This window comes from Protopterus annectens, chromosome 7.part0 (assembly GCF_019279795.1).
Source record: "Protopterus annectens isolate FY-2018-M chromosome 7.part0, PAN1.0, whole genome shotgun sequence".
NCBI lineage: Eukaryota > Metazoa > Chordata > Ceratodontiformes > Protopteridae > Protopterus > Protopterus annectens.
The window spans coordinates 1,195,177,013-1,195,200,356 of record NC_056739.1 but is presented as its reverse complement, the minus strand read 5'-3'; the positions used below and the strand labels follow the sequence as shown (position 1 = coordinate 1,195,200,356).

Sequence of the window (23,344 nt, the reverse complement as noted above, 5' to 3'; positions counted from 1 at the left end):
GATAGAGATCCATGAGAATCTGTTCCATGGCTTGGCATATCAGGTTAGTTAGGCTGATATGTCTATGATTTTCTGGATCGGTGGGTGCTCCACCTTTGTGCAAAAGGATGACTGTGGCTGTCCTCCATTCAGCAAGGACAAAGCCAGTACTTCGACTTTGGTTGAATAAGGCTCCTAATGGTTGCTGCAAGTTCCTGCCTAAGTTCATAGTATGCAGCTGGGTCCCTGTGTGTGTGTGTACATTTTCTTTTTGAGAGGGCAGTGATGACCTGTTCCTAGAGATAAGGGGAGGGGGGGGCAGGTACTGGGGATGTCCTGATATACTGATTTTGGGGGGGGGGGGGGTGAAGTTTTTGCTGACTCTGTTGTCCAGCGGGTTGACTTTATCTATGGCATCTGTGTATGGTGTCCTTGACCACCAGTTCTGAGCAGATTTGGGTGTTTCCTTTTGAGACTGTAGATATGTGCAAACAAGGCCTTATGATTGTCTAGTAGATGTGGCCAGTTTGGACTCCATTTGCTTTAGAGGATTTCACTAGTGCTCTTTGCTTGTTCAGGATAAGGAGAGATTACATCCAATTTGGCACCTAGTCCTTCTTGGTCCTGGACAGCAGTTTTTTTGTTTGTTTATTGCAGATGTCCGCCAGACAGTTTTACTCTTCTTACAGAGGATGCTTTTTCATGTATACCTATTTCTTCCTGAAGCTCCTGTCACTGCATTGATTTTACATGCATACACTGCTGTCTTTCAGTCAGCTAGTTTTAAGTAACATTTTATGCCATTCAGTGACTACTTAAAACACAAACAGTGCAAATGCCACAGAACAGACTTTCAAATTGCTTTTTAGAATGGCTAAACTGCAGTGTTCCTTAGTGGCTGTGAGAGACAGGTTTGTGGACTATGCGTGGTATATGGTGTGGAGGGTTGTGGAGTTGGTGTGTGTTTTTTGTGGACAGTTCCAGCCCAAACTATTTCACCCCAAATATATTCTAAGTACTTTATCATTAAGGTATTAACATTACTACTGAATAACTGATTAATTTTTAATTGTAAATATATTTTTATTACATTGGTTTGTATAAATACAACATTTAAATCTTTAACATAATTAATTACTAGTATTATGTTTTAACATATGACTGCTGTTACTTTATAACATACTTTAACATGTTTTCCATCAATTAAATATATTTTTTATATTATGTTAAATCTATCATCTACTATAAATTTCTTTAAAATTAAGTGAAATCAATTTTTTATTCAGGTTACTATGCCTTCTTCGTCTTAAACATTTATACTACCACCAAAGCTCAAGCAGCAACATGCAATTTTCACAATTTCTCTCTGTCTACTGTCAAAGCACATCAGAACCTCAGGAAAGTGGATATGGATGTATGAGTAAATGCAAACACTTTCCAGCAACATTGATGGTGTGTGGTGCTGCAGAGGTCTTGACAAACGCGCGTGCACACACACTGCAGTTTAATCCATCTGCAGTGCACAAACATTCCTGAGTAAAACACTTTTAAGGACTCGAACATTTGTAAAAAGTATCAACACGTAATTCAAAGCTTAGAAGTGGGCCAAGCATCCATTTCACTACCACAATGCTCAGTCCCTCTACAGCTTACACCCACAGCCCATTAACTTCAGCAGGGAAACAAACAGAACATCCAAAGCAGACATCTGTCAAAATTATTACCTATTCTGTTTTCATTTTTAAATATAATTTATTTAATTCTTGTTTTACCACTAATTTTCTTTATTTTTATGTTAATATTGTTGTACAGAAACTCCGGACTAGTTAATGCTGTGAATTTCTGGATTAGTCAGCAAATTTAAAGTTCCAGTTTGCATTTAGTTTAAAGTGCAGTCGAAGCACATAAATAGAAAAATATTTTTTAAAAACAATTTTAAAAATTGTTTACACACATTTCTAATTTTGCTTTGATTGTGCTTTAGCTTCACTTAAGTTACATTTTTTACTGGGGTCCAACCGTCCGGGGTCAAACTGGTCGGGTGTGAATTGGGGGCCCAATGGTCAGAGGTGAATTGGGGGTCCAAACGTTGTGCCCTATATTTGAATGTTTTTGAGAACCTCCACGTATGTGGGTGTGTGTTGTGTTGGTGTGGGTGGTGGTTGAGTTGTAGTGATTGTGTTGACACCCTTCTTTGTGCCACATCTACTGGCTTGTGAGGGAAAGCATAGACTCTGGGTTCCTAATGTAATTGCATCTTTATTGTGTTCCTAGGTGGTGGTAGATGTTGTGGTAACTGCCTCATTTACACGGACGCTGTCTCAGGATGCCTATGCCAACTAGACTGGCAGGAGAAACTGTAGGAAATTGTGTATCCATATTTGTCAGAATATGAGGGAGAGGAGCCAGGGAGAGCTAAGCGGTAGAACTAAAGTCCAAGTGCTTAAACCAAAACTAAGAGGCTTAGAATAACACAATTTAAATAGGCTTAGAATAACACAATTTAAATAGGCTATAAACAAGCAGTAAAAATGCAGCAGAACAGATGCAATTGAACACTTTAGAGAACAAGTAGCAGAAAAAGCAAGATGGAAGTAATAGAGTAGGAGGAGGAAACACAAATACAGTAAAAGGCAGCTGATAATTTAAGTAGAAGGGGAGAGAGGAGGAGGAACGGAAGATAATTAGTTTAAACTAAGAAGGTTGGCCTTTCAAATGATCTCTCTGTATTGTGTAGAATGAACTAAAGCGGGTGTCCAACCTTTTGGCTTGCCGGGGCTGCATTGAGAAAACAGAAATTGTCTTGGGGCCGCATATAAAATATCATATAGTTAACTATTTCGCTGCCACAGGCAACCAAAGTTGACTACCTGGCTGTACTGTAGGTGTATTCTTACAATGAGTAAATGTAAGAAATGCCCAATATTTGCCTTAAAATTCTAATTCTTAATATAACATCTTAGTTTGTTTTGTTTTTGTTTTTTTATATACAAATAAGTACGGGAACTTTCCATTTTTGTGAGATCATACCTCTTGATTTTGCTGGTTTCTTAAGATGTTTTATGGCACATGGGGAAGAAGCTCTGACTGAAACACAGCCTAGGTAGATTATCACCCCAGGTGTTGGAGGATCCAGTGATGTGGGAAGAGGAATGATGAGGTAAAAGGCTGCTCACTTTTTTTGGAGGGAGGAGAGAACATGTTCAAGGGCACACCCAGGGCACAAGACCTGGTGGTGACGCTATAGCTATGATGTCCTCTATCAAATTGCTAGATGGCTGGGCATAATACCATAATATCATTGTATGAGGAGGTGGCTCCCCATGGCACCCTGTGCAACCATGTGATGCATAGTGTACAAGTATACCGGGGGTGAGTAGGGACACAAATCAACTGGACAATTATTGCACCTGTGCATGCCCTGTCCACTGTTTGCACTTGGATGTTACTAGCCCCTTGGGCTGAGAAACCTTCTCATTTGGAGGGACACACTTGTGGAGGGGACCAATCCAAGGTAAGCTTCCAACATTGTGGGCATCATTAAGTATGTCAGAGATATGGGAACTGGGGATCTAAAGTCAGCAGTGGATGCCCAAAAGATATAACAAAGATTGTTCGTATTGCCATTCTTTTCAATCATGATGTCTGCTCTACGATGCAGATTTGTTATAGTATGAAGACCAGAGCGATCAAGAGATCTGCATTGGTATTAATTTGTCTGAGCATAGTAAAGGGTTCATAGGTTCATAGGTTTATACTAGGCTATCTGCCCTAAGGCATTTGTAAGCCTAGCCCAAATTTTTGTGGCTTACGCCACCCCTTATATGTAAAAATACTGTGCCCATTAGTTTGTTGTGCCTCTGTCCAGCAGTGACACAGAGATGATTCCCGGGGTAAACCTACGATCTCCCATCCACAGGTCTAGATTTCTCTTGAACAGAGTCAGCGAGGTGCTCTGCCTCACATGGACCGGGATTTTATTCCACAGCATTGGGCGTCTGAGTGATAAATCTATCCCTCCAGCACGTCCTATTTATATCCGTGCTAAGGTTTAAGTCGCTTGCTCTAGTGGTTTTGGTGGATTTGGATTTTTTGAGGTGGAGCATGTCCATTAATTCCGGGTTGGACATGGCCTTGTATGTCAGGCACATGTCACCTCTGAGCAGACGGTATGCGACTGAATAGAGCTGGAGTTTCTTCAATCTGGCAGCATATGACAGATTTTGGAGTCCCTTTATCCTTTTGGTGAGGAACTTTTGGGGTCTCTCCAATTGCTGCAGATGTCGGGTGAGATACATCCCGAATGGGGCATTGTACTCTATCATTGGTCTGATAAGTGAAGAGTACAGGGGAACAATGACCTCACTAGATATGGATGTGAATCCCTTCATGATCAGGTGGGCAATGTAGAAGGTCTTTCTAACCACTTTAGCAATGTGAGTGTCAAAAGAAAGGCCACTGTCAACCTGGGTCCCCAGGTCCCTGATAACCTCTTCTGTGCTTAGTGGATTGCCACCTATATGGTAGCTTGGGGTTACCTTGTTTTTCCCGAAGGGTATGACTATACATTTTTTGGCGTTTAACTTCAGGCCATGGCTCTGGCACCAGCTATCTGTTTCCGTGAGTCCCTTCTGAAGGATATCCGTGTCTGATGCACTTTCCACTATGGCATCCAGTTTGCAGTCGTCTGCAAACTTTGTCAGCCAAAGTCCTCCTATGTTGGCCTGTACTTCTGAGAAGTAGATGCCAAACAATAGGGGGCCAAGGACCGAGCCCTGTGGGACACCACTTGTGACCGGCTTGGAGTCTGACACAGCGCCAGCAACTCTAACCCTGTGGGTTCTGTCCTTAAGCCAGTTTGCTACCCATCTTGTGACATATGGGTTTACATTTAAGCTGGTAAATTTTTCTACAATACCCTAGTGGGGTATTGTGTTGAAAGCCTTTGCAAGGTCAAGGTAGGCTGTATGGACTGCCTTTCCCTCATCAATGGCCTTGGTGACTGTTTCGAAGAAGTCGAGCAAGTTCAAAAGGCATGATCTTCCCTTGACAAAGCCAAACTGGGTCGGGTCCAATGTCTGCAAGTCCCTTATATCTTTGTTTATGAGCTCCATTATGATCCTCTCCATAGCTTTGCAGACTAGACTTGTTAAGCTTATGGGGCGGTAATTACCAGGGTCCGAGAGGCCGCCTTTGTGGAGTGGGACAACAGTTGCCGTACGCCACTCCTTGGGCACGTATCCTGTGGTAAGGCTGAGATTAAACAGCTGCCTTATGTGCGGGTTTAATTCCTCATTTAGCTCGTGTAGCACACAGCCGGGGACACCATCCGTCCCATTGATGCTGTGTTTTTAGCTTTAGAGAGAGCAGCTTTCACCTGCGCATTTGAGATGTCCGGGAGGCTACACTCGGCTGGGATAGTTATCTCTCCTTTAGGGGAGAGGGGTGAAGTTTGCACTGAACCTGTCTGCCAGCATGTTGGCAATGTCTGTGGGTTCAGTGATTTTTGTATCATTTTGGACTAATTCTGAGCATATCTGGGAGTTTCACCCAGGTTCCTAACATAGCTGAAAAAGGCCTTATGATTGTCCTTTGAATCCATGGCAATTTTTCTCTCAAAATTGGCCTTAGTTGATTTTATGAGTGCTCGTATTTTTTACTAATAATGATCAGGGGTGACTTCCCTTTTATGGATTTTGTTCTATCATGTAATAGCTTTCTCCTCTTATTGTAAAGTTTGTTAATGGCTGGGGTCCACCAGACTGGACGTTTGCCCTTTGTGGAAACAGTCTTGGTTTTATTTGGGATTGCCTGATCCATGCAGTCCTGGAGGTGTTCATAGAAGGCATTTGTAAGGGCTTCCGCAGCTTGGGTTGTGGTTTCCACTGGCTCAGGGACCTTGAAGGATACCACACCAGTCTTGAGTAGTGTGAAGTTTGCTTTAGAGAAGTTCTTCACTATGGTCTTTTTGTTTGGGGTGGGGCGGATGTGGATTTCCAGTGAGATTAGTTTATGATCAGATCTCACCAATGAGGGATATACTTCCGTGTGGAGCATTTTGTCCCCATGTTTGTGACAATGAGATCTAGTATATTTTCTCCTCTCGTGGGAACAGTGACTAGCTGTTCCATGGCATTTGAATTTATGAACTCCAGGAACCGTTGGGCTAGAAAGTTAGGGCTTGAGTAATGTTCCCAGTCTATATTCGGGTAGTTGAAGTCGCCCAATATGATGGTGTTTGGAGATACATTTATACCCTCCAGTGTCTTCAGGAAGGCTGTGTGGGGTTCCTGAGTTTGAGAGGGTGGCCTGTAGCATGCTACAATTTGTAGAGCAGTTTTGCCTATGGTTAGTTGCACCTGGATGGTTTCCGAAGCTTGCGTTGCCACCAACCTGGAGGTGTGGGTATCCTTTATGAATATGGATACACCCTCCTTTTGTGGTGTGGTCCGGTTTTGGGGCCGGAACGCATGATATGAGGTAAAACCTAATAGTGCCGGGTGCTCTCAGGAGCCTTGAACCAGGTTTCAGTTACAGCACAGACATCGATGTTCTCCATACTGAGAAGGGCCTCGAGTGCGTGCATTTTGAGATTTAGACTTCTGGCATTGAGCAGCATTACCCTCAGTTTCTTCCCATTTTTGTTTTCTAGGGTGGTAGGTTTAGAATTTGAGCCTTGCCTAAAAAGGCACTATGGGGTGGCAAGAGCCTTAGCTAATATCCGGAATCCCGGGTGACAGGTGCAAGCCGTCCCTTGCAGCGTGGCTTGTCAAGCATGTCATCCCAGGCAGACAGACACTGGATCCCCTTTGAATGACACCAGACATTAAGCCAATTGTTAAAGCTGATCATCTTGTCTCTATATTGTGGCATCATTCTTGGTGAAGGAAGGATACTGCTCAGGGTTAGGGTCATACCTGCCTGGGCTACATAATCAGAGAGCTCCTCTATGTCTCTTCATGTAGTCCAGGGAGGTACGTCTCAGGTCGTTCACACCAGCATGGACAATGACTGTGTCATATTTGTACTTGCCGTGGAGTGACCCGAGTGCTTGTGTTATGTGGCGGATTCTAGCGCCCGATAGGCAGCTTACTGTGACCCTCTTCTTGTTCAGCCTGGTGAGTGGGACGTCAGTGTGTCTGACTATGGAGTCACCTATGACAAGTATGTTTGGTGTTGTATTTGGCCTTAAGGGCTGTGACTGCTTTGCACACTGCTTTTGTGGTTTATGTGTTGCTTGTGGGGTGTCTTGAGGTAGCAGTTGTTTGGGTGTCTGCTTTGGAGGCCTCTGCTGTTTAGGTAAATTTTTACTCAGAGCCTCCGAGTATGTGTGTTTATGTGTTTGATTCAGTGGAGTGGTAGCATTATGTGAGGCTGGTTTTGTGGTGTGTGTAGTTGCCTTCTCCTCCTGTCTGGTCTTGCCAGTCCTGAGTTGAGAGAGCTCAGCCTCCAGTTTGGCTAAATAGCTGCATCTCTCGCAAGTATTTGTGTTGTGGGAGGAGGAGAGGGTTGTCTGTGTACATGAGGCAGTTATAACATTGCCTCAAGATTCCCAGATTCACCAGCTGGACCGGAGAGAAGATTGACAACTGACCTTTGGACATGCTAGAATAATATTGGGAATTCCTTAATTGAAAACAAGGGCCAGTGGGGAGTGAGAGTGTAGTGCTTTTAATTTTTAGTGCTGACTTATATAATTGCTTTAGTGAGCAAGTGCCAGGTAACTTGAGTGCAATGTGTTACAAGTAACTAAATGCAAAAACGACAAACAGTAACTTTCTTTCAAGTGAAACAAGGAAATAAGTACAGTAAGCAATGCAGATATCACTAGTGATCCACAGAAGCGCTGAGAAGTTGCGTATTAGGTGGAATTAGCTTCTAGGGAAATAACAAGCAAACAAACAACAAGCATATAAACAAAGCTAGATTCAGCAGGCCTGGATCTAGTCTATGCTAGAGCAAACAAGGTGAACCAATTTCAGTAAGATACAGTTCAAATATTCAGGCACTATAAACCTTTAACCAGAAATTCCCAGCTCAGAAGGGCAGAGTCCAGCCTCTTCTCCCACAAGAGTGCAGACCACGAACCTTCTTAATGTAAAATAACTGGCCTGAAGCCCAAGTGCCTAAACCAGAACTAATACACTTGGACACTGGGCTCTCAATCAGCAGTTCCCAACTTAGAAGGATGAAAGCTACCTGTCCTGCCACCACAGTGCTTGCCACAAACCTTCCTAATGTAAAACAACTGGTCTGAAGCCCAAGTGCTTAATCCAAAAGACTTGAATGATAGCTACACTTTAATCAAGTTACAACCAAGCAGTAATAAATACCATTGAATACTTTAGAGAATGTCTGGATTAGTGCTCAAGTTGCACAAACAAAGCTAGATCCAGCAGGCCCAAATCCAGTCTATGCCACAGCAAACAAGGTGCACCAACTTCAGTAAGAAACAGTTCAGATATGCATGCACTATAAGCCTTTAACCAGAAATTCCCAGCTCAGAAGGGCAGAGTCCAGCCTCTCCTCCCACAAGAGTGCAGACCACGAACCCTCTTAATGTAAAATAACTGGCTTGAAAGCCCAAGTGCTTAAACCAGAATTAATACACTTTTAGAATAACAGACACTGAGCCCTCAATCAGCAGTTCTCAACCTAGAAGGATGTAAGCTACCTGTTCTGCCACAACAGTGCAGACCACAAACCCTCTCAGTGCAAAACAACTAACTGGTCCGAAGCCCAAGTGTTTAAACCAAAAGGCTTAGAATGAGTTACACCAAGCAGTAATAAATACAATTGAGTATTTTAAGATGATGCAAAAGTAAAAAGTAGGTAAAAACACAAGTACAGTAAAAGCAGATGAAATTTTAAACTGGCTAGTTATAAGAAAAAAAAACAAGCTAGAAGGCTTCCCTCAAACACAGAAGGGCTTGGGGGCTCAGAAGCCTACAAATAGTCTGTACCACTTAACAAGAAAGGCAGGAAATTAGCTTAATTTTTTTTTTTTCTATTTCCCAGATGCTCTCTTTGTACACAGTAGGAGTGCCTGAAATCAGAATATGATCTCACTGCACTCAGTTGAGTGAGCAAATGAGATGGGCCCAGAGGCAGGCTGAGGGGCGGGCAGTTTCAATGCCACTAAGATTAACACCAAAACAAAAACAGGGCGGGTAGGTGGGAATAACTGAAGAGCAGAATAACTTCAGTTAAAAATTCCTTCAACACTCAAATTAAATACTGTATTTTTAAAAAAAAAAAAGAGCAGATAAAGGTACTTAAATTCTCTTATACGTCCAGTTGAATATAGCCAAGTTCTTAGCTGGCCAAGCTGAAGTTTTAAAGCAGGAATTATTTCACATGCACCAGTTTAAATATGCAAGGACAGGAAATCAAAGAATGTGGCTACCCCCACACCTGTAATTACTAGCAAATAACAAAATTCAGCCAACACTAGCTTCAGTTCAAGTTACTGAAGAGCAGAATAACTTCAGTTAAAAATTCCTTCAACACTCAGATTAAATACTGTAGTTTTTTTTTAAAAAAAAGAGCAGATAAAGGTACTTAAATTCTCTTATACGTCCAGTTGAATATAACCAAGTTCTTAGCTGGCCAAGCTGATTTATAAGTGCCATTATCACAAGAATGATGTAGAATCGATTATCTTTAAACCTCCAAATACTAACTGCTTTCTGTTTGGCCATTTCTACTTTATGTACATAAATGACTATATTTCTAAAAGGTTGACTATAGTCCCAGAACATTTTCAAGGGATGGTACTGGAATAATTACCTATAATAACTCAGTCTGTGCTCTCAGTTACAAAGAAAAAGTGTGGCTTGAATTTTAATTCTAAAACAAAATTAAATGACAATTTTTTTATACTACAGTATTCACTTCTGTACAGAAATGCATCTTTTTAGGCCCAGTGTTACAGCAACACAGGGTATGTCATTGGTAAGATTTATATATATATATATATATATATATATATATATATATATATATAAAGTGTTTTACGGAGGTAGTCTAGCAATATATTGCCATACTAGCCTAGATATGACACTGCCTACAAATGTCAATATCCCTCCATCACTTCCTGTTATAAAATTATTGGGGCAAACAAGACTGTTCAGCTTTATACAGCCCACTGCATGAGCTAACAGAATCTAGAAAAACAGGGTGCATGTCCTCAGATATGTAAATGTCTTCCTAAACAAGTAAAATAACCATATGCTATACATTTAAAATGACAGTAAAAATCATAGTGTCTGAGGAACAGCTATTATTTTTGATATTTCACAAGACACCCTAATGATAGGATTCTGAGATACTCAAGTCGTCCAGCTGAAAATTATGAAATGAATATGAAAGTCGGTAACCAATGTGTATGTGGTAATATTAGCAGTACTTAGTCATACAGGACCAAATTTCTGACTCTTGAAACTTAATTTCACAGGAAAATATGCCAGATGTCTCAATTGTATCTTCATGTAGTGTGGGTCACTGCTAAGTCTAAATTTGGTAGGAAGAGCAAGCACAAATCCACCAATATAAAACTTCCTTCTGAAATAAAAAAAACAAGCTTATTTTTCTTAAGCAATACTATCATAAAATGGATGTATTCTGATGTACTGCATTCCTCTGAGCAAAAGTCGTACCACCAACCATAATGAAACTGTTTAATGCAGCAACTGGACTTTATTTGTCATGCTTTGTTAATCCATATGTCAATCCCTTTGATTAGTAACAAAATTTGCAGGGAATTAACATGTTCTCACAAAAAAAATTACAGCCGCCTTCACTTTGTTAGCAGATTGCTACCCATTTGTTCCCCTCATTCTTTGTGAGCTCGGAGGAGATGCCAGTCTCGCTCTGTCTCCACTTACCTATTAATACAGTTAGGTGCTGTTCCTTTCAAAGGCTACGACGGTAAATCCATACGCGAATCCCTCTTCAGCGCGAACACACTGATTCTTTGGCACAAAATAGTAGTGGTGCGAACATAGCTCCTACTTTGATGCGAAAAAACAAAATGGGAAGGGTGCTTTGGCACATGGGTACACCAACTTTGCAGTTACAGGTCATATGCCTAACATACAAAGCTGTCTCAGACCCAGAGCTGTTGGACATGTTCCACTTAAAGAAACCCGAATCCCTCCGAGCTACACACTCTCTAGGGCCCTAAACCTTGTCCCCACAATAAACAAAACATGCTGGAGAGATAGATTCTCTGTCCTAGAGACTTCCCATACTTTGGAACAAATGTGTATCTGTATCAAACAAAGCTTCTCCTTAGCACTCTTCAAGAAAAATCTTTATGATTGGATGGGAAATTGGAAATTCACCCTGGGGATCACCTCTGTGGATCTGCTCAACAGGGGCACAAGAAAAGTAATTTTCTTGAGTGGTGAAAGCCAGGGTACCTTTTTGGCTAGGCTTGTATAGGGCCGGTAGCTTAGTACCTACCCATGAACATATGAAACACTGAAACCGATAAATTGTGAAAAATATACTTGTATCAGGCCCTGTATTTCCAGATTGTTTAGTCAGGCCAGGCAGTGGTCACCTGTTCTGTTTACATAATGCTTTCCAGTAAACATGTTATAGAACACAGTGGGTCTATATTACGTAGTCAAAGTTTAATAATTTCGAACGCAATGTTCGAACCATCCTGCTCAAATTTAAACTGAAACTATGAATAAAAAACAAAGAAAACAAAACTGTTGTAAGCAGGGGTTCAAGCCCCCATCCTACATTGAACAAAACGGAAGCCTCCCCTTACAGAGATTTCTGTTGAAACGCTCTAACTTCTGCAAATGTGAACTTATGGTCTCTACCGTATGCAGTTCGAACTTGCAGAAGTTCGACTATTTGATAGGAACCCGAATATAGTATCTTGTTAAAATCAAAGGCAAGACCAGTAGCACTGTACTTTCTGTGATTGTTAATCACTGGATGACCAGGAAAATGGTGCAGCATGTCTAGTTTGATGGAACATTTCTTAACTGGAATTTGTACACTTTGAATGCGTGAAATTTTTTTAGGGGTTTTGGTCTGGCAAACTCCTCACGCAGACTGTATAATCAGTAAGGTGTTAACTTATGATTTGATATAAAATCGTTCCCCACCTCTCTCTCCAAAAGCCAGCATAACCATTGCTAAGAATGCAGTAACACTAACTTGAATATGGATTGTCATTCCAAGTCCCTGTATACAGTACCAGGAGAATGCAGACAGCTGAGAACAGCAAAACCTTTACTTCATTAATGCACTGGGCTTTATACCAAATGGCTAATGGTGAAACAAAGGGCCTCCTTTGTCCTTGGCACACTAATCTACAAAGTCCTAGGTAAAGGCAACTGCCCACCACTAAAAAGAAAACTAGTCATGAAATACTAATTGACTGTCTTCACCCTTTTTGATTCTTTAGTTTTAAGGTATGGTTCTGATAAGTGTCTCTACCACCACTTGCCAAGGCATCTCCGAAGGAATGGGTAATACTTGAAGTCTTGGTTTGTAGGGTGGATGTAGGTCAGTGGACTTGGGAAAATCTATGCCCCCAACAGAATATAGTCCTGTTCTACCTTAATACTTCAGTTTTGGCAGGTGTATATTGGGAGAGCAGTAGTGATGCCTGAATTTTTCCCATGGTACCCCCACACACACACACTTTGTGGACTCTGGCAACCTGCAGAGGTTGGCAAAGACTAAGCATTCAGGGTGTTTGCTGTGCTGGCTTTAGTTTGAAAGCATTGCAGTGGGTGTCAGTTCTCCTGTTCTCTTTTGGTATGCTTCAGTTGTGTTGCAGTAGTAGACCCTGAAGTGACTTCACTAGGGTCTTGGCATTATAGGTCATTCTACTGAAACTGTAAATGGTTCCATTTGACAGAACTGCTACTGGACTTGTGGCCATGAGCAGTGAATCCAGTTTAAAGAATTTTAAGGTTTTACATGAGTATTTTATAAAAAGCTGCCATGGTTACTGTGAAGTCCGTTTTTGATCTGATGTTAGGTTTGTGGTGATTTGTCATCAGCTGAAATGAAATGAGATCTACCTTGGTGGGCCGGAGTGCAATACTGTTTTGAGCAAAATTTGTCACTGGGATATCTGCAAATTGTGCAAAGACTGGAAGTCAGATAATCAAAAGGCTGGCAGCACTATATGCCCTGAGCCCCCCCCCCCCCCCCCCAGTCACACTTGGTATACATTTTAAGAGAGACAGAGTTCTGAGATGAAATTGAGTCAGACATGAAAACAGATTAACTACCTCACTGCCTAAGTATTCCAAATGCTGAAGCACAGCATTGGTGGTAGAAAAGTTAATTTTTTAATCTGAGTGCTGACATTTTAGATTGTGTTCTGAGGTGGTGTTAGTCATTTATCACACCATGAACCCTGCATTCGAAAGTGATTTTGGTATTTTCTGTTACCTGATCATTGATACTGCAGGGAAATAAAGCTGAATGCTTTTCCCGTGTTTGAAAGGAGCTTCCTATTCCTTTTAAACCCTGTAACTTTCAAACATTTTATGTTTTGCTGTATTTTCTCGCACATCTTTGGTTGTGTTGATGTTAAAATATCCATATAATTTTGTTAGTATGTTGTATTCTGTTGGTTTGGCATTTGTATATTGCCTCTATGTAGTCGTTCACTTGTATGCTCTCCATTTTGCTGCAACTTTGTGCAGTTGATTTTGTGGAGTATTTTGCACTGATTGTTGCATGGTAATACTTTTCTAGCATTTAACAAAAATGAATGTTCACAAGTTTATATATTGGAAGATGTAACTTTTTTTTTTTCCCATCTTTTATCAAAATAAAGGTGCAGCAGCAGTGGATACGGAAAAGTGGTCTGTTAGGTTAAGGGACATGTTGTTTTACCACAGGAGTGGGAGTCTACATCGTCTGCCTGCTGCCCTAGCTCCAGCAGATATTTGAGCCACTAATCAAATTCTGGTCGCCTGGATCGTGGCTGAAGGTGGTGTAGGTGTTTTAGTTGTGACAGGTGTTTGGTCACTAACTGAAAGGGCTGTTATACTCTCGCCTATTGAGTGATAAATACAGTAGAAGAAATGCATCTTTTGATCTTGGTGCCCTACCTTTTTAATTGCACCTATTCAATGAAAAAAACATTTCCTTGCCGTAGTGATCCAAATATTGGTCATAATCCACAGGTTCCTGTTCTCTAGCTGTGGGCTAAAATTTTCGGAGGAGTATTTTTAGTATAATAGTTGGGGGGGGGGGGGTATGTTTGCTGTAGGATCCAATCGTATATTGGTTGGTACTAAGCTTTTAAGCCTGTGGTTTTGACACCAGGTGTTTGTTGGGGGCATGCCTTGTAGGATTGTGGTGTCCTCTGGGGGAGTTTGATATAACCAAGTTTGGTCAGCCACACTCCTGTGACATTAGCTGGTGTCTGAGAAGTAAATACCAAACAGGAGTGTTCCAAGGACTGAACCCTGAGGCACTCCACTAGTAACAGGATTTTTTTACCCCCGTCTCATCTTAAGGGGGGGGGGCTTTTCATTGTTTGCTGTGTTGGGAGGGCTCGTTTTAGATTTATTAGTTTTCCTGCCCTCTCTTGTTTCTGTTGTGCAGGCGGGCATGGAATGGGGGCATTTAATATCATGCTTCTGTGGAAGCTCTGCCAATTTCCCACCTTAATTTCTCCTTGGACAACAATCTCCCTCTGTTAGAAATGGCATGAGCAACACACTCTACACCCACCCCTCCCTGGGATAGGGACACCACCATCCCTCCCTGCCACTGCCAGTTGACTGGGACATAGTCGGAGCTTTATCCCTCTGCCTGTAGAGTAGCTACTAGTGACCAGCCTTTTGGGGTGGTGGTAGAATGGTCCACCCCTTACTTCCTGGATTCTAGTTGTGAGCCAGTTTGCTATCCAGGCTACTTGGGAGTTAAAAATTTACTTGAGGAGTTTACCCAGAATGTCTGAATGTGGGATTGTCTAACATCTTTGTGAGGTCAGGATATGCAGTGTGCATTGATTTTGGGCTCCTCCATTTGATTTCTGAATATTTCAAAGAAATTAAAACTGGGTTAAGTAGATAGGCTCTGCCATTGACTAATCCAAAATGGGCCGTTAGCCTGTAGGTTACTTATTCTTGTTCAAGTAATTCTGTTTCTTCTAGCCTTGCAGATGGGAGTGGTCAGACTTGTGGGTTTATACTTATCCATGTCGTCTGAAGCTTCGTCTTTTGTGCAGGGGAATGACTTTTGCTGTCCTCCATTCATCTGGCAAAAGCTTGTTTTAACTACAATATTGAGTAGGTTCTTTGGAGTACTGACAAGTCACAAATCTGGCTAGTTAGTAGGCAGTGTCACTTAGGACCCTTAGATGTAGTGTTTTTGACTTTTGCCCAGGGAACTTGGGAGATTGAAGGGGGGGGGGGGCATGTAAGACACAGAGGGCTGACCTTAGAATATTGGAAGAGGTGAATTCAGAGCTGAATTTGTCAGCCAGTAGATTGGGTGTGTCAGTAATACTATTTTACTATAAGCTCTGTACAGTGCTGAGCATTTTCTGACATTTCTAACCTAACCAGAAAGCTGTGTTTTTAATTATCTTTCGACTGGTTGGCTTATCTCCCATCTGGCTTTGGTTGGTTTGGTCAGCATCTGGAGGAATTTTAATTTAATGAGGGTGTTTTTGGCTTCTTGGGAGTTGAATTTAATAATTTTATGTGCAGTGAGTAATTCATCCTCCATCTAACATACTGGTGAGTGTGTTGGTGGGAGCTGTCATCTGACATTTGCAAATATGGTTTATACTGTGATTGGCATCCCAGCAACGTCTTATTTTTTTACAGTCTTAAATCTTTCCTAGGTGATGTAGTTGGCATTTACATCACTGGAAGGGTAATATGCTCCACGCCACTCCACACTGTCCTTGCATGCATGTTTCCTCTGTATTGGCTAACTAGGTACATTTACTAACTTAGGTGGCAATGTTAACATTTCCCTGTTCACAACTCCCTGCATCATGATAGGCTTCTATACTCTAGCTGAGACCCTATTGTGAGTGGCATTAAGAGTTGGGTAGACTGCTCTTCCCCTTCCAAGGTGGACATGCACATAATCCCTAATCAGTGCTGGCAGTTGCCCGAGCTTTTACATTTTGTCACCTGGACTGTGGTCAGGGCTTTGTCCTCCACCAGCACAGGCTGATTGATTATTATTTTGCTTCAAGGTTTGGAATTTTCGCTGTCTCATAAAGTTATTGTAAGTGTGTGAATTTTGCTTCAAATTCTCTCATTTTAAACAGCATTGTTACTGGGTTTTGTTTAGCAATGGGCCTTTACTCTTGGTTTATGGGTGGAAGTTGTCTGTAGACCAGTTTAGTTAAACATGTAGAAAAATACTTTTTGCCTTTGTGTGTTCAATACTAATGTTGCATTGGATTGTGAGGTGTTACAGGGTTGCCATATGCTCAGTTTCCTTATCTCGGGCCTTTGGTGCCAGGCCCTTGAGTGGTGATAAGTTATCAACTTGTTTGCAGGCTTTTAATTTGTGCTGCCAAATTAGTATTTGGTCTTAATGGATGTTTTGCTAGTGGCGTGAGCAGTTAACCTCTGCTGACTCTCATTTCAAGGCTTGTGCTTCCACTGGAAGAGGGGGTAGCTCCACGTGGCCACTTGGAGCTTGTGGTCTCCTTGGCCCTGAGTGAGCATCCTTCCCTAGTGGAGTGAGTGCTTAATTTTGTGTTTTGTAAAACAAAATTGACTTGACACTTTTGACAGTTAATGACAATTTCTTGTGTAAACTCTGGTTCGCGTCACTTTTGGAAAACCCATACATTGCTTAGTTGTTAATGACATAAAACAAAGGAGATGTGGTCAGACTGAATATTTTCAACAGACTGTCCTTTGTAAAAGTTTTTTTTTTATTTTTGTTGCTGTGAATTTGGGAAGGATTTGTTTATTTTGCTGTATCACAAAAGTCATATTTTCCAACACTTGGAAGCTTTCTGGTTATTGAGTGTAGTTAATGTTTTTTGTTGTATTTGTTGTTCTAACAGCAACCCTAGAGTCTAATAAAGGAATTTTGGTACGTGTCATTTGATCATTGATACTGCAAGTGACGTAACAGGAGTGCTTTTTTTGTGTTTAGAAGTTATTTCCTGTACTTTTCGAATCTTGTAGCAATACGAATCCTGTAGCTATACATTTTTCATGTGATTCTTTTGTGGTTTCTCTGAATTCCGCACTCCTCACTCACTTCACTAATGTACTCTCTCACTTCACTAATGTACTGTGGGTGAATTGGTGCCTTATCCAGAGTTTACCAGATGTTTGCTATTAGAAGCTGCAGTAAGGGGGGGGGCGCTGATCTGTAAAATAAAATGTGGCCTGTTTGAGATTGGGTTACTCAGAAGGCTTGGGTTATGTTGTGTGCTTTGTATTTCAGTGTTTTAGACTTTGGCTTCCCTCTGAGGCATTCCTGAAGATGAGAGACTGCATTATGCTGTGTTCCGATGTTAAATTCCCAGTTGTTGCTTGGCAACTCTAACCCTGCACAAGAACACTGGCTAATATTTCTGAATGTATTTTACTCGTGGCTAATATTTCTGAATGTATTTTACTCATGGCATTGTCTTGTCTGAAATTGTAAGAGCAACCCTGCACTCGAAAGTGATTATGGTATTTTTCATTATCTGATCATTGATACTGCAGGAAAAGTAACTTGAATGCATTTCCCGTGTTTGAAAATGGTTTCCTATATTTTTCAAACCCTGTAGCAGTCAGACAGTTTTTAATATATTCTTTGTAGAGTCAGCGTGTCTGGGGCTGTGTGGGGTTTTCTCTGGATGCTCTGGTTTCCATCCACATCACAAGGAAGTACTGGGTGAATTATTGTCCCTCCTGATTAGCCCTTTGCCTGCATGCTGTGTTTTCAGGCATCCTGTAATGAAGCGGTACCTTTTTGAAATTCTCGTGTCTTCAGTGATAACTGATAGTGCTAGACTTGTTAGTGCGAGTTCTGGAATAACGAGACAATGAATGACCAAAGGAATACTGTTTCATACAGTAGTCCCTCTTCTGAGCAGTATGACTGTCCCAGGCTGGGGGGGAGCTCCAGATGTGGTGGCATCCTGCTCTTTTAAAATAAATAAATTTTAACAGAACAGCCATGCAAGATATGTGCTGTTCCCCTGCATGCTTGTACTTTTATGTTGGGTGCTTGTGCTTATAAGTGTTGTGGTTGCAATAGGGATCGGTCTTCAATGGGATGTTTTAAGTTGAAGCTGTAGCTTGTAATCAAAGGTTTGTGGTGGTCTCTGCCTTGTGCCTGTGTTGTGGTATGCTTTGGCTCATCTGACTCTAAAGGTATTCAAAGAATGAAAATGTGCAACGGTTGTTTAGATCTTAAATTCCTAGTCATGTTGCTTGGTGTGTCTAATCCTGTAAAAGAACACTGGTTAACATTGTGAATGTGTAAAAATAACCAAATTTTGTTTTGGTCACATTTGAAATTGTAAGAGCAATCCTGCATTCGAAAGTGATTTTGGTATTTTTCTGTTACCTGATCATTGATACTGCAGGAAAAGTAACCTGAATGCATTTCCCGTGTTTGAAAGGAGTTTCTATGCTTTTCAAACCCTGTAGCAGTCAGACATTTTTGCTGTATTCTTTAAAAATGTTTCTTGTAGACTTGGCATGTTTCTGGGTCAGTGTGGGAATTTTGTACTCTAGTTTCAACACACATCCCAAAAAAGTACTCATTTGTGAATTGGCAGTCCTGATTGGGAGATCAGGCTTTAAAGGAAAATGGCAATGCTCTTGCATTTTCGACCCCCCCCCCCCCCAGTCTGTCTAGGGCAGGGGTCTGCAACCTGCGGCCCTGGAGCCGCATGTCGGCTCCCTGTAGTTTTGAAAAATGACCACTCTACTGCACAACACCGCGCGCGCGCACACACACACTCTTGAGAGTGATAAAGCAATGGACTTATATTACTCTTTTATGAATGTATAAACTTGCTAGAATAATACTGTTTCTGTTGCCATGGATTCCACACAGACTGAGCGCGATTGAGCGATCTCCTGAAGGGTCTCTATACCTCTCAGTCTTGCCACAAGAAATTTAGACACAACCACAAATAAAGGAGAATAAAGGAACAAAAATAGGGATGGACTTTAAATATTGCTCTTATAAACGTAGTTCTTTTATATTTAGAATAATATCTATATATAAAATCTTGTATGCTGTGTTATCTTCATTTTAGGGGTCAGGTTTTGTGGCTCTCAATGAATTTTATTTGGTGGGAGAGGGGCCTAAAATGGCTCTTGATGGTGAAGGTTGCAGACCCCTGGTCTAGGGCATGCACTTAAGTCCTGGGGTTGCAATAGGAAGTTGTCTTCAATTGGGTGATTTTTATGGAAGCTGCAACTTCTAATTGAAGATTGATGGTTGCTGCCTTGTGCTGGAGTGTCGTGGTAAGCTATGACCCTGAACCAGGCTAAACTGGTAAGCCTGAGGATGAATGGAAATATGTCACCAAGTTGTCGCATGTTAAATTGCTAGTTATGTGGCTTGGCAACTCTAGCCTTGTGAAAGAACACTAGATGTTCGTGTTTCACTGTTGCAGTCCTAACAAATGGGTTGTCCGGCTCCTGGTAGCCCTCAGTTGGCCAGAATACCAAAGGAAAGTAAAAATTATGTTGGTTGCCATCGTTTGTAAAGGATGTGAGGTTGTTAGATACAAAAGGATGCAGCCGGCGTCGCTTTGTCTTGCTTGCTGTGGAGCCCAAAGCAGAAGCTTTTCATGCACGAGTGCCTGTCGGCAATTTACCTTTGAATTCCGACTGCAAAGAGATAGTCTACTACAGCGAAGTACCCCGTTGGGGATCCTCTCTTCTTGCCTTAACGAATGTCAGAAAAAGTTAATTGCCTTACCTGTGGAAAGAAGATTCCCCATAGAAGTTTTCTTTCTTATTGCATTATCTGTTTAGGCCTTTGTCACGACGTTCCTAGTTGTAATCTTTGTGCCTCATTTAATCTGCGTACTATGTCGTCTGGCTAAGATTTTGGCTAAGCATTTCGGAGTTTGGATTAAGTTTATGGGTATGGCGTCTGCCGGTCTTCAGGCTTCAGATATTCTGAAAAAGCGTAAGGACAATAACCATGACAGGTCTCAGAAAACTAAGTTCTCGGATGAGGCTAAGTTGGTAATCGGTCAGGTGTGAGCCATTGAGATGCTTTTGCAGTCCACAGATGTACAACTGCTGGCCTTGATTGAGTCAGTCCCTTAGGCCTTCGGCCTCCAGTTTGTCTTCTGACCCGTCACCTCTTCTGCTGGAGACAGTACTGCTAAGCTGATTCTGGGGTCCAAAGCCTCCGTTTTGCGATCTGACAGCAAATTTCCTTCTACTCCTGCTGCTGCTTTGGCAGTTGCCAGGCCTCCCGAGCCCTTCAGGCTTGCAGGTAAGCCTTCCTCTGTAAGCCTGTGAAAAGGCAGACTCCAGTTCCTTCTAGTTCTCAGTCCCAGGAGGTTAAATTGGCTAATGATTTTGTTAACTCTTATCAGGGGTTCTTAGCCTCACCCTCCTAAAAGAAGTAGGGAGGTTTCTCCTGAGGCTTTGTCCTGTTCAGGATGTGTTTATTCCAGCATTTCTGCTGATGAAGAGAAATTTTCTCAGGCTTTTTCTCCCTTTGAGGATTCAGATGCAGAGGAGTCCATTCCTTTGGCTTCTCCTCCAGAGGATTTCTCTTTTGGTGATGCTGTAAAATACTCTCGGGGGACATTTTAAATGGGAAAGCCAGGATTAGCCAGGATTATCCCCAATCTAAAACGGATTAGAGTTTTTCTTGATTTACCTCTGCATAAGCCTCTTGCTTTTCCCCCTGTGTTAGAAGTTGTGGATGATGCTTTTTTTTTCTGGAAAATTCCTTGTCTCCAAATTCAGGTTCCCCCTGCTCTCAGGAAACCTGACTGGTACTGCAGAGTCCCTGATTATCATTTATTTATTTTCAGGAACCTGTTGGTGGATCCAGTGGTTATTTCTCATGGCCCTAAAGGGGTTAAGGCCACTTACCAAGAATCCTGTTCCATCAGAGAATCTAGGAACCTAGATAGGTGGGGCAAGAAAGTTTATACCTCTGTCACCCTAGCTATTAGGGCTACCAGTTGTCTTTTTTTCATATGCTGAAGTACCAACAGCACACCTTGGAGGCTATTAAGTCTAGGATTGCAAATGTACCTCTCTTGGCAGAAAGTAAGACCTGCAGGATTTGTTGAATTCAGCCACTCTGGTCAGTAATCATTCTTTGCATTGTGGTTTTGACATCCGTGAGGCCTCCAGTAGGGCTACGGCTACTGGATCTGTTATTAGAAGGCACGCTTGGCTCAGAGAACAGCCTCTTCCAGAACCTGTCATGGCTAAGCTTTTTAGAGGTACCTTTGCATAAAGACAATCTTTTTGGCAGCAAAGCCGAGGAAGTACTTAAGATGGAGGATAAGGCCAAGTCCATGCAAACTGTTAAATATTTTCTGCAAGTTCAACCCCCTCGTTTTAGCAGGCATTACCCTTCCAAGCATTGGACCTTTCCTGATACCAGCAGACAGAAACGCTCCAGGACTAGGGGTTACAAATCTTCTAGAGGGACAGACAGCTACTCCTCAAAGGTGTAGGTGGTGGCAGGCTTCCACTTCAAGCCTGCATCTCAGTCAAAGCGCACTCAATGACCTTTTACAACTTCTGCCTATTCTTGCTTGCCTGGAGAGTCCTTTAGGGGGAAGTTTGGCCCTTTTTTCAGATGTCTGGGCCTCTATCACAAACAACAAATGGGTGCTCAACTTGTGCCCCAGGGACACTGATCTTTATTTCTGCACCTTTCCAGCTCCCAAGGGATTCCCAGACGTTCCTCCAAACCAAAAGGCAGAAGTAGAAAAACAAGTTTTGTCTTTTATCTGGGAGCAATAGAATCCGTTCCTGTTCAGCAGGTAGGTCAGGGCTTTTATTCCAGGCTTTTTCTCGTTTCAAAAAAGACACCTGGCGTCTTATCCTAGATCTTTCCATTCTGAACTCTCTCTTTCTAGTGATTCCAAAGTTCAAAATGCTCACTCTACATCAGTTGCTACCAATGCTAGAAAAAAATTCCTGGCTGGTAACCTTGGATCTCAGAGGCTTATCTGCACATCCCTATTGGGGAAAGTTGCAGGCAGTATCTTCGTTTCAGTGTGGGCAAGCAACCTCATCAACTGTCTGAGCTGCCCTTTGACTTATCTACTGCTGCTGCTCCCAGAGTCTTCATGAAGTGCCTCGCCCCAGTCATTGCTTTTTGCAGGCAGAAGAAAATTCAGATTTACCCATACTTGGATTACTGTCTGATTTCAAGCAAGCTCTCGGGAGCAGCTATTAAAGGATCTGGAATTCGTAAAGAGACTTCTCTCTTCCCTGGGTTACACTCTCAATGAGGAAAAGTCAATAATGGTACCATCCAAGGAGATAACATTCCTGGGAGCGAGTCTGAACACAGCCGCCCATATATATCTCACCCAGGGGAAGCAGACAACTTTCAGTTTACTTCCAAGGACTTAGCAAGCCTGTCCCAGCTCCCTGCAAGGAAATTCCTGCAAGCTCTGGGATTCATGGCATCACACACACACTACCTGTATATGATCCCTCTGCTTCCATCTCTGCAGATGGAGTTTCTATGGTGGGCAACAGCCTGTCTACAAAAACAAGGGCATGCCCTTTCGGACACCTCCTGACAATCAAGTTCTGTCTACAGAAGCATAGGACTATTCCTGGGGAGCACAACTGAATGCCAGATGCATACAGGGACAGTGGGACGCCCAGCAGATGCACCTGCACATGAGTTGATTGCAGTTCAAGCCTTACTAGCCTTCAGGCACCTTTCTCCAGGGACCTTACTTGTCAGAACAGACTCTACCAATGTCATGTGGTACATCAACAAGCAGGGAGGTACCCCCTGTGCAGACAAAGCATGAATCTCTGGTCCATGGCAGCATCCCTGGACCTGCATCTCCTAGCTCAGTTCCTTCCAGGAAAGCTCAATGCTTTGGCATACCAGTTGAGCAGGCGAACCCTGGATCCTCACGAGTGGCAGCTGAACAGGACTGCTTCCTACCGCATCATTCAATGTTTGGGCACACCTCAGGTGGATGTTTTTCTCCTCCCCAGACAGTCACCTTCTGCCCCCCCCCCCCTTTTTTTTTTTTTTTTTTTTTTTTGTGCACCCGACAGCATCACAGCAGGACTTGGAGTGTGGATGCTCTGTCCTTCCCTTGGACGTTACTATCAGTTTACTCCTTCCCTCTTCCTCTTCTACCCAGAGTGTTGTTGAAGATCAGGGACGAATGACCAAGGACTATTCTCTTAGC

The 23,344-nt window shown here is 42.2% G+C and overlaps 1 protein-coding gene and 3 non-coding genes across 4 annotated transcripts in view; all 4 read left to right on the top strand.

The window, feature by feature from the left end:
• RPS17 (ribosomal protein S17) overlaps positions 1–23,344 on the top strand; it is a 95,501-nt gene that overhangs the window by 5,571 nt on the left and 66,586 nt on the right. The window lies entirely within an intron of this gene.
• Positions 13,374–13,504, top strand: LOC122807342. Its single transcript, XR_006365649.1, has one exon. It is a non-coding gene; the product is annotated as a small nucleolar RNA SNORA71 (small nucleolar RNA).
• Positions 17,617–17,747, top strand: LOC122807343. The gene has a single exon (XR_006365650.1). It is a non-coding gene; the product is annotated as a small nucleolar RNA SNORA71 (small nucleolar RNA).
• Positions 18,485–18,615, top strand: LOC122807341. The gene has a single exon (XR_006365648.1). It is a non-coding gene; the product is annotated as a small nucleolar RNA SNORA71 (small nucleolar RNA).